Here is a 9,533-nt window from a genome sequence, read left to right on the forward strand (position 1 = left end):
TGCTTGCCAACTACAAAGCAAGACTTTTCTCTCTCACAACTGGCTCCATTGTTCAACAGAACATTGAGCCACCCGCCGACGTGGGAGTGTACCTGGCCAGACACATCCCTGCTAGCCTCTAATAAGGCTTCTTTCCAGCACCCAGAAGGTTTTGGATCCCCAGTGTATCAGAAGAGGTAGTGAGGGAAGGAGTTCCTGTTCACCATCTATTCATCTCATGATGAATTCCCCGGATGGTCTGGTGACACATCCATGGGTGTCCAGGGTTAATGGTCCTTCTTTTAAAATAATCTCGATGAGGAGGCTACATCAGTTTTGGTGTGTTTGATATGTTGATGGGCCTGCTTATTCTGATGTGGTTTTGTATATCCATGAACCCATGTGTTCCTAATTAACTTTATTAATAGGCTTGTGGGTAATATTATTTTATTTGTACAAATGATTTATTAGCTGTGTCTCGTGGTCTGTGTTGGACAGTGGATGGTGGCTTCCCAGAATGAAAAGGATTCAGTCTCCTGCCACCTCATGTGCTCTTGGGGTGGAAAACACTGATGTTTTGTAAAATTGAGTCACTCGGGGCAGGGAATAGCCTGAAAGCAATTATTGTGTACAATATAAAATAACAGAGCATGAAGCAGTCTGAGCCTCACAAGTCCTAGTGGTCATATGGAAAGTGCAATGGCTAGTCTTGACTAGCAACATGGCTGTGTCTGGAATGGACTAACACATAATCTGCTGGGCGCTCCTGACTCTTTGAAGCAGGAAGACATACCCTATATGTGGGTGCCATCTTCTGTTGGCAGCCTAGATAAGTGGACACAGAAGAAGGAAACTTTACCCTTTGCCTTCTTGTCTCACTCTCACTCACAAATTGACCTGTGCTGTTGTTATGGCATTCTTTAATTCGTATTAAAAAACAGATTTCTTTATGTTTGAACTTAGAAGACCAGCATCTCTTCATGAGTAACCAGCCTCATGGAAATTATTAATTCTACTAATATCAGCAAATTCATCTGAAGCTTAGTGAATATATTTCATATGGTATGCCGATAGCTATCAGATCCTTGCCCTCTCCAGTGTGAGGCAGCCATGGTTGGACTACCTGGACCATGTAGTATAAATCAGTCTAATGAATCCCATATAGATTCTATCTGTTCTTTCTTTTGGGAGAAGCATGACCAATATAGTAGACAATGGATTAGCTTCTTGTCTAAGTTTCTAGGGTGAACCATCCCTGAAAAACTGAGAAATGGCCACTTGTCTTAGTTATTATAAAGACACACCATGCCCAGGGCATTTCTTATAAAATGTGCTTATAAAAGACAGCACTTAATTGGGTGCTTCCTTACAGTTTCAGAGGCTCAGTACATTATCATCATGATGGGAGGCATGGCAGTAGGCATGGGAGGCAGGATGCTGGAGAAGTAGTTGAGAACTACATCCTGATCTATAGGGATGGAGGGAGGAGAAGAGGGAGAGGGAGAGGGAGGGAGAGGGAGAGGGAGAGGAGAGGGAGAGGGGGAGGGAGAGGAGGAGGGGGAGGGGGAGGGAGAGGGAGAGGGAGAGGGAGGGGAGGAGAGGAGGGGGGAGAGAGAGAGACAGAGACAGAGACACAGAGAGACAGACAAACAGAGACAGAGAGATAGAGACAGAGATGGAGATGGAGACACAAACACAGAGAGACAGAGACAGATACACAGACACACAGTCAGTCAGACAGACAGATAGACAGACAGACTGGGCCTGGCATGGGCTTTGAAATCTCAAAGCCCACTCCTAGTGATACGCTACTTCCAACAAGGTCACACCTCTTAATCCTTTTCAAATACTGCCACTCCCTGATGACTATAAAAATCAAATATATGAGCCGATGGGGCTCATATTCAGATCAAAACACCACTCACATCATTTCTATGTCCTGTAGTTGAAGTGAGAAACTCCGTGGAAGGAAGTCTAGATTTCAGAGCCAAGTCTGGATTCTCTTTGTTTCTCGAGATCTCCCCCAAATTTACCATTCCTAAATCTCAAGTCTTCATCTCAAAGTCACCCGATGATGACGTGGGATATCCGAGGCTGAGGTGGCTGACTCTCCGCACTACACAGGAGTTAATCTAAGTGCTTAGCTCTGATGAGACCATGCTGCTGGTATTAACTCTGGCCATCAATATCAGCAAATTCAGCTAGCACCTTCTGAATACATTTCATGAGCTATGCTAATAGCGCACCATAGATCCTGTCTCATTTTCATATTCCAACAATTCACTGAGATTGAAAGGAGTTAAATCAACCTGCACATGGTCACCCCAGTAAAAAAAAAAAAAAAAAAAAAAAAAAAAAAAAAAAAGGAATTGGCAGGAAACAAACCCCACTCTTCATAAGTACAGACAGTGTCTAGCTCTCTACAGCCTCGCCACCACTCTTGGCTCAGCTTAGCCAGACCAGGAGGGAAGCTATCTTTCTCATGTTTGTATTTTGCTGTGTCAAGCACCCCCAAAGGCTAAGAGACTTTGTGTGTGTTATCCATCTTAACTTGTTAGCCCTGAGAGGTCTTTATACACAATGGAGACTTAAATCCACTTGAATGATGACTCCACTACTTTATAACCTGACAACCATGAGGACTGGAGTTTAGTGCTGGCTGCTTGATAAATCCCTTGTCAGGGCAAGTGCTGATAGCTCGTTTTCTTTCCTTTGCTGAACTATTTATAGAAGAAATCTTAGCAAGCTCCAAATCATAAAGCTCCCCAGGGATAGGTTTTGAGCCTTGAAACTACATCCTGGGATGAAAAATAATATAGCTAGGATTTGGGGTAAAAGCTCAAATATTGATTTGCTAGCACCTCCCAGACTCTTCATCTTTGCGTTGTTGTGTCCTGTGTTATGCCTACCCAGTTCTACATTATTTTAAATGAACTACTAACATATTCAAATAAGTCCTATTCCGAAAAAGGAAACTTTAAATCACGGTGGTAATGAATTTTATTGCCAGAAGAAATTCCTGAGTTAATATTAAAATCTTTTCAGAATCCAGGGGTTAAACAGGAAATTCGGCGTCTGTTTATGGCAACACTGTCACACTTCGGGATCATTCACAGGTATGAAGGGCTCTGAACTTGACTGCGTTGAAGCCAGTCCTTGTCTCAGTTGCAATTAACACATAAAACTCAGTGACTGTAATCGATGCTTTTGGACACGGCTGTCCTTTTTCTGAATTGTTGGATTCTTGGACCCTCAATATCTGATGTACTACGAAATGTTGACGATGTTGATGTGCTCAAAATAAGAGCCACGTTGAGGTAAAACGTTTGCTGTCTTAAGGAACAAAAATGCATACTCGGCATAAAAGAAAACAATACTTAAGCAGCAAAAGGAAGACTTTAAAACTGTCTCAAAGCAAAGAAAGGAGAGAGATTAGAGTCGCCTCTGCTCAAATAAAGGATGGGAGAAGTTGTAGACCCTGGAGTAGCTGAGGAGAAAAATACAAAAGACCGTGTGTGCTGAACGGAGCACCTGGACGTCAGCAGCATTCAAGGCGAAAGGGCAGTATCAAATGCCAAGACGTTTGGAGGATGAGGTTTTGTGGAGGAAAAAATTAATGTTTCCTAATTGAGACTTCCCACCAAATCCTTCTTTGCAAGATGCTGGGGTGGACAAACCCCACTCCCGCCCCCAGTCCACACTCTTCTTGTGAGGGTTTATATTGTCAGCTTGGCAGGATTTCAAATCCTCGTGGGAACAGTCTGTACACACATCTCTGAGGGGGGTTCTAGGTTAGGCGGAGTGAGAGGGGGAGACCCACTGTAGACATGGGCAGTGCTGTTCAGTGCATGGGATGCAGAGTGGAGAAAAGTACATGGAAGCAGTTCATGGAAGAATTAGAGGGAGAAAACAAGTCGAACACCCACGGTCACGACTCTCTGTTTCCCGACTAGTGCTGCATTGTGACCAGGCGCCCCAAGTTTCTTCAGCCATGATGGACTGTCCTGTCAAACTGTAAGCCGAAATAACCTCTTCTGGTATTTGCATCAGACCAATGACTAAGTAACTAATACCTTACTCATCTCTAGAGGCCAATGCTGCAAAACAACTAGAAGGGCACACAAGAGGAAGGAAGACATGTTAAGTCCATGTAAATAGAACCACTATAGGAAATATAGGAAGAATCACCAATGGGTGAGAAAGGTTGATTCCAGGGTCACCAGCACGCCTAGTAGAGGACAAGTTTAGACTGACACAGAATAGGGGATTTCCAGGACTCTGTCTTATGAAAACTAAAAGTAATAGAACACTCTGGGAACAAGAGTCCTGATGCTTGGAGGATTCCACTACATACAGACATAAGACCCTGGCAGGATACAGCTCAGTGGTAGAGCCATGGCCTAGCATGCATGAGGACTAGGCTCAAGCCACAGTGAAGTAGGGGCCAGTGACCAGCCAGCTTTCTACAAATCCGACTTGGAGGAGGTCAGCCAGACGGTGATCTGTGATAACTAATGCAGGAAAACAAACAACGGTTTGGGTAACAGCCAAACTAAAGTGGCCTGGGCTTGACTGCTAACTAATGTTTAACCGAATTTTTACTGCCACTTCCAATTTAAGCCTAACCAGAGAGAGCCAGGCGTGTGCTCGTGGAGGACGGTCCCAGCCCTCCCCAGTGGCTTCCCTCAGCCACAGCTGTCTGCTACCGCTTGCTTCTGATCCCACCTGAAGCGTTGTTCCCTTCAATACCACTGTCTACTTCTCTACCTGAATTTCTGCCCAAATGCTGACAAGGGCGGCAGACTTGCTTGGGAGCTCTGAGCAGCTCGAGGATGGGGGAGATCAGTACTCTCTTTCAACATAAAAAGATCCAGTCAACTTTGTTTTCTTGCAGAGAACACATGATGTCTCATGCAGGTACAGATGATCCCATTCTTGCTTCCCTCCCTCGTGCCATACTCTGTCCTTGTTTGCTCCTATCTGGCTGGTTTTCATTTATCTCCATAACTATCAACAAAAATTCAAAGGGCTGTTTCTAAGTTAATAGAAGCAGCCACCCCCAAAGAAAAGTGACCAACCATTCTCCATTAACTGTCATCTGTCAATAACTCCTCAGTTAGGTGTGAGACCTCTGCAACCCCTCCACCTTCCATTCGAGGATTCTTAACTGGCTCGAACCTGTGCAGTTCTTGTGCAAATGACCACAGATGTTGTAGGTCCACGTGTACAACAGCCATGTCATGTCTAAAGGTTGCCATTTCATGGTATTTCTCCCACCCTGCAGCTTTTACTCTTTCCACACGTTCTTCTGTAACGGTCCTTGAGCCTTGCAGGGGAAGGTAGATATAGATGTCTCATTATGGCTGAGAACCTACAGTTACTTATTCTTGACACTTTGAATAGTTATGAGTCTCTGTCATAATCACTGCCCTCTGCAATAAGATGCTTTTTCACCCAAGATTGAGAACAGCACAAATCAATAGCTATAAACAATAATATTTAGAATGACAACAAACCCCTTAGCAAAACATAAATAGGTTCTCCTTGGGCCTGTGTCTTCTCCAGCCTTGAGCATTGGTTATGCTTATGGTGCCAAGCATGAGTTTACTCTTGTGGAACATACTTCAAATACAATAGATAGAGCACTTGGTTACCCCATGAACAGTCTTGCCTCTATTGCACAGTGGGCACAGCTTCCTGGAACATGATATCGTAACAGGCAGGGTCTAGTGCAAGATGACACTGTTGATATTCTCCCTCGGTGGTCTTCATAACACTGTCCAGTACTGTGAAATCTAGCTAGCAAGGAGCTCCATTTCCCAGTGGGTGGCCCCACACTCATTACACACACAGACAGATTTAATTTTTCTCTGTGGATTTGGAGGAGAGGGGAGGGAAGAAAAGAGGGGAGGGGGAGAGAGAGAGAGAGAGAGAGAGAGAGAGAGAGAGAGAGAGAGAGAGAGATGAACTAAAGGAATGATACTAGTAGGCAGATATGTTGGGGGGCCTTAGGAGAAATTTAGTTGGAGAGAGGGATTGGGGGTGGTATAATTAAGATATAATGCATACATGAATGAAATTTTCTAAGAACAAATGCTCAAAGAGAAAAGAAAGTAATGATAATGATTCTCTACTACGGAAAATACCTGAGAGCAGCAATTTCACAATCCAAATAATGTTATCCACTATTTACACTTTGTTTTCATTCAGAAGCTCAAGAACATCAATCTTTAGTCTTTCGTTTAACCAATGTCACAGTTTTTTTTTTTTTTTTTCAGTTCTGATCACAAAAATCAGGGCCTCCAGCATGCTAAGCAAACAATCTACAGCCCAAATCTGATGACCTCTGTTGTTGAACCCTAATGCGTAAATAATTTGCATTTAATACTGTTTGATCTTTATGAGGTTTTCCAAAACTATCTCTCTACCCATTTCCCCTACCTTCAGTACTCAGTCAATGCAAATGTTGACCTTTATCCATTTAAGGAAAGTGATGGTGCTGTGTGCTACTTGAGATCTCCCTTCCTGCATTAGTTATCACAGATAAGAGTCCGGCTGACTTCCTCCAAGTCTGACTTGTAGAAAGCTGGCTGGTCGCTGGTCCCTACTCACTGTGGCTTGAGCCTAGAGTACCCTTCTTTGTCTTTGTCTTCATAGGGGTCAGAGTCCTGTGTGGCCTGTCGTAATCCACTCTCTCGAAACTACTTGCTCATATTTTGTTCAGCTTTCTGGTTTGTGGTAGGAAGGTAAGTCAAGTCCCATTTGTTCAATAATAACCAGGGCAGATGTTTCCCTCAAAATCTTTTAAAATAAGCTAATTAGGTAAAAAGAATCCTTGATACATATGTCATCAATGTCTGGCTACCAGGCCAAAATCTGAGCGTGGTTGGGGAAGGAGTTCATGAATTCCTGTTACTAGATGAGGAACTGTTGGTGGTTGATTGTTGCTGGGAGAGGGACAGTCAATATTCTTCAGCGATGTTGTCCCTGATGGGCCACCCAGGCTTCAGTAGATAGTTCTCACCCGTGCACATCTAAGCAGCAGTAAGTGGGCTTGGTGGGCTTAAAAAAGAACCTGTGAAGTTGGAAGGGAAAAGTAGTGTGAGATAGGGGGAAATTGGCGCAGGGGGATTAGCCCGAACTACATCATATGCATGTATGACACTTTCAGACACCAGCAATGACTCCTCCTATCTACAAAGTGGTATACATACACAGATTTAACACAGAATCATATAAAGGTGGCCAGATAGTACCATCTCTACTGTGATCTCTTGTTCACTTTCCCAGTCTTACCTCAGGTTTCTCTCACTGCAATAGGAGTTGCCATGTCTTGGACTTTGTCCCTGAAAAGAGTGTGCTACCCATGTGTGTGCCCAATATGTACCACCTGTAAGCCAAGCTTTCCCAATGCCACAGAAATGATTTCATTTACTAAAATAAGGATATGCTTGTTTAAAGAAATCACTTACCATGTTCTAGTTCTGAAACTGATTTTGTATAACTTGCTTTGTTGGGAGGTAACTGTCTTTCCAGCACTCACATTGTTAGAATGCCCTTTATATCAGGAAGTGAGCAAGTGTGTTCTGTGAATCTACATAGAGCCAGTAGAGATCGATTGTTTTCAGGGTACAAATGGCCTCTGTTTTATGCATTTGTCTGGTGTCTATGCTGTCCTACCCATCCCTAGATCTGTACCTCTTCATTGTCACTCTAATTATAATAACATTTTCAAACTATGTATTTGTTTAATGATCATATTTATAAACTACAGTATATTATTGTATATGTTTTAGACACATATTTATTTATTTGCTTGGGGATGTGAGTGTGTGAGTGTACACACACACATATATATATATGCACATACACATATATACATGTTCATATACATATACATAAGTGCAGAGGTCAGAGGACAATTTGCTGGAGTTAGTTTCTCTCCTCCATGTGGGTTCCAGGGATCCAAATCAATGTGTCAGGCCTGGTGGCAAAAGTGTTCATTCCCTGAGCCATATCACCAACTTAAACTAAATATTTTATAATGAAAATCGCTATTAATTTCTATTAAGGAGAAAGCAAACGTGAATTGCATATGGGTCATACTTTTCAAAGGTCAGAAAGTTATTAACGACAGAGCTAAAATCCAAACCCGTGAGGGTTTTTCACCATGTCATGGCATCGTCCCTTCAATCCCTCTCCTTATTAGTGGTAAAGATGATTCTTCCTTATTTTTTTTCAAGGTTATTTTGCCTCAGTTTTGATATGACTTTAAAAAATTCAGGGCCCTTTTAATCTCTCAGGAATGACAGAACAAACTACGACTCACACGCAAACTTGTTAGTATAATCTATTTTGTTTCAAAATTTTATTTATTTTATATGTATGCATGGACACTGGTACATGTACTGAAGCATGTACATGTAGGTGCCCATGAAAACAGGAAGAGGGTATCAGCTCCCCTAGAAGTGGAGTTTTAGGACATCCCGCTTGGGTGCTAAGTACCTGGGTCCTCTGCAAGAGCATCAAAGGCTCTTTTTTTTTTTTTTTTTTTACTAGTGCATTATGTGTTTTAATCATGTATGGTGTTTTGAAAAAGACTCAAAATTGACAAAATTGTTTCATTGTAATTACAGTTCAAATGCATGGATTTTCTTTCTCATAAATTGTGTAAAATAAAATAAAAACAACAGACTTCTTAAATGAGCAGTATATGAATGATAAATTATATAATTATTCTATAATATAAAGTACAACAGCTGTATATGTGACATAAATTTTTTTTTTTTTGGAAACTAATGTCTTCAGGCTTATGTAGCACCAAGTCATCTTCTCAACCACCCTTTATTATTTTTTTTTATTTTTTTTTATTATTAACTTGAGTATTTCTTATATACATTTCGAGTGTTATTCCCTTTCCCGGTTTCTGGGCAAACATCCCCCTCCCCCCCTCCCCTTCCTTATGGGTGTTCCCCTCCCAACCCTCCCCCCCTTGCTTCCCTCTCCCCAACAGTCTAGTTCACTGGGGGTTCAGTCTTAGCAGGACCCAGGGCTTCCCCTTCCACTGGTGCTCTTACTAGGATATTCATTGCTACCTATGAGGTCAGAGTCCAGGGTCAGTCCATGTATAGTCTTTGGGTAGTGGCTTAGTCCCTGGAAGCTCTGTTTGGTTGGCATTGCTGTACATATGGGGTCTCGAGCCCCTTCAAGGTCTTCCAGTTCTTTCTCTGATTCCTTCAACAGGGGTCCTATTCTCAGTTCAGTGGTTTCCTGCTGGCATACGCCTCTGTATTTGCTGTATTCTGGCTGTGTCTCTCAGGAGCGATATGCATTCACATTTTGATCATCCGTCTTGAGTTTCATTTGTTCTAGGCATCTAGGGTAATTCAAGCATTTGGGCTAATAGCCACTTATCAATGAGTACATACCATGTATGTCTTTCTGTGATTGGGTTAGCTCACTCAGGATGATATTTTCCAGTTCCAACCATTTGCCTACGAATTTCATAAAGTCATTATTTTTGATAGCTGAGTAATATTCCATTGTGTAGATGT

The sequence above is a fragment of the Rattus rattus genome, chromosome 2 (assembly GCF_011064425.1).
Source record: "Rattus rattus isolate New Zealand chromosome 2, Rrattus_CSIRO_v1, whole genome shotgun sequence".
NCBI classification, from domain to species: Eukaryota; Metazoa; Chordata; class Mammalia; order Rodentia; family Muridae; genus Rattus; species Rattus rattus.